Source organism: Cupressus sempervirens, chromosome 4, assembly GCF_028749045.1.
Source record: "Cupressus sempervirens isolate cs-2001-9-10 chromosome 4, ASM2874904v1, whole genome shotgun sequence".
Classification (NCBI taxonomy): domain Eukaryota; kingdom Viridiplantae; phylum Streptophyta; class Pinopsida; order Cupressales; family Cupressaceae; genus Cupressus; species Cupressus sempervirens.
Window position 1 is genome coordinate 356,912,865 of NC_143121.1, and position 2,954 is coordinate 356,915,818.

Below are 2,954 nucleotides of genomic sequence, written 5' to 3' on the forward strand. Positions count from 1 at the left end.
ATTACTTATTTGAATCGATTATATGAAGAAGGTACTCACGACTATATGAAGTGCAAACATTGTTTATTAGAATGAATGAATTAGAGTCAGCAATAGCTATTAATATGGAACAAATATTTTAAGGAACAAAGTAACGATATTCTCCATATCTCCCAAAATGACAGGAAACTTCACATGGTGATTCAGCTTGATCAATAAGCAGCCTGATATGGAACTATTTGAGACGTGGTTTGAATATTTAGAATTCACCCAATAATATTATAATACAAAGATAGGCAAGAGGCCCATATCATGGCAATGGAAGTCTGAGATTGTGACCGCACGACCTTTCTTTTAAAAGCCGTGGCTTATATATGTTTTATTTAATTTTGTTCGGTGAATGTCCTCAACCACTACTTTGCCTTGGCATCCCATTTTTCTCTACTATTTGGATAGACCACTACTACTTTATTGGTTTCCTGTCAGATGGTTTTAATAGCATCCTTGATAAACTCTGGTGGAGAACAATTTATACCAACTGCAGCAACCTTTTCACTTCTTTTGGCTACACCGATACATTCTCGAATCATCTCACCTAAGGATGCGTACATATTATCAATAGAAATAAAACATAACCAAGCCGGGATTTGAGTTTTTGCTTCCTCCAAAAGCTTAATGCATGCTTGGGCTTCAAGTTTATTTGGGATAGTCTCAAAAGTCAGTAAATCCAATCCTCCCTCAACAAGAACCTTCAGTTGATGCTTGTGGAAATCCTTTAATTTATCCAAGGTAATATATTCTGTAGTTACCACTATATTTAGAATCAATTACCAAATATGCCCCATAACTCCTAATAGATGCAGTAACCAATGCCCTATGGTATTTGGTATTTCTCACATATACCTTGTGCAGAGTCTCCCAAAATGAATCACAAGCTTCACATGCCAACCTCACACTCTTCCGTAACAAGGATTCACCTTCTTCAATTGGAAGCCCATTTGATGTAAATCCTGGAAGTGCGGCCTGATAAGATGAAGTAACCAAAATTTGAGCTCCTACCTCTAAATACTATAAATGAACCTGTTTAATGAGGTCTAGATGTCTCATTATGCATAATGCACTCCAAAGTGGATGATTAATGTTAACTCCATGATTTTCTAACCAAGTGACAAATCCTCCATCGATCATTACACATCCTTCTACACTTTTAATCACCTCCTATTTAGGTGTGGGTTACTTCACCTCGAGGTGCTTATTACCATAAATTGACTAATGGGATGTCACCCGAGATCATAGAGCCAACATTATAATAATTCTTCCAGGGAACTATGGATATCTACCAGCTAAGATCATGAGTTCATTTGGAATCTAATAGTGTATGCGAGGAAGGAAATAGCACAATTGTCACCGACAACCCTTGTATTAAGGTTGTGGCTTTAAAAGCTTGCCTATAGATGATTTGTAATATAGTAAGGTTTAATAATAATTTTGTTAATAGATTTGTTGTCATATATATATATATATATATATATATATATATATATATATATATATATATATATATATATGTATGTATGTATGTATGTATATGTATGTATATATGTATATGTATATATGTATATGTATATGTATATGTATGAATATGTATATACATATACATATATATACATATACATATACAGATACATATACATATATATACATATACATATACATATACATATACATATATATATATATACATATACATATATATATATATATATATATGTATATGTATATGTATATACATATACATATAAATACATATACATATACATATACATATACATATACATATATATATATATATATATTATTATATTATTAAGAGTTTATAAATATTGAAAATTTAATTATTAGTTATTAATAGTTTTGATAATAATTTTATTATTTAATAAATAATTAAATGTTATTAATATAGTTTGATATTTAGAACTTAGTAATTAGCTTAATTAAATTTAGTCTAATTAAGGCTAATTAATAGAGAAGGTTTTAAATTGAAATTTTTAATTCATTCAATTATTGTTATAGATAATATTGAGTTCATTAGAATTGCAAATTGATTTATTGGGAATCAATGAATAATTTAATTTAATGGAGATCGAATTAACTAGGAAGTGTTTAATGGAGATGAACTCATTTTATCATGATGATGATTTGTAATAAAAACATAATTAAATCATTGAGAGAATATTAATTTTAATCTTAATGATTTATGTTATTCAAACATTTACCTTAGTTGATTTCTAGAAAGGTTGATTTCAAAATAATATAGGGTTAAATATTAATTGATTCAACTATATATACGGGATAACTATAGGGTAAACGAGAATCTTCTCACTTGAAAATAAACTCTGAAATGGAAACTAAAAACCTCATATTTGGCTTATCCATGTGGTTGCAAAAGCAAATTGAAACATGTATCTACATTTTGATTTATTTTTGGGAATTTGAATGGGGTAATTTTGTATTCTATTCAAAGAAACTAATGAGTTAATCTATATTGAGTAAGATGAACCTCTTTAAATTGGAAACCCACATTGAAATGAAAATTGGAAGTTTGTTGTGAACTAACATTGTGTATTCAAGGCTAAACCAAAACATGAAACTTACATTATTATATGTATATTGTTTGTGTTTTGGGGTTGACTATATTGTTGACTAGTCATAGGATGTCTACCAGAGGCTCAGGGGTTATGAGATGTGATGCCATGCTAATTTTATTTGATCTTGATCTTTTTAAAACCCAACCATCATAATGTGATGGTATGCTCTATGAGATGTTTGTATTTATTGTTCATTGATGCTCTTTAGGCTTCCTATGTGAAGCTAAGGTTATGTATATGAGACACTTGAGTTAACCATTTTTGAATCATCAATTAGTTATACTTGGATTACTTTCCAGTCACCTTCATGGGACTAAAGTGTTGGTT

General features: G+C 29.4%; 1 pseudogene; it reads right to left on the bottom strand.

Annotated features, from left to right (window-relative positions):
* Positions 1 to 392: 392 nt before the first annotated feature.
* Positions 393 to 2,734, bottom strand: LOC149561535 (homocysteine S-methyltransferase 1 pseudogene; annotated as a pseudogene).
* Positions 2,735 to 2,954: the final 220 nt, after the last annotated feature.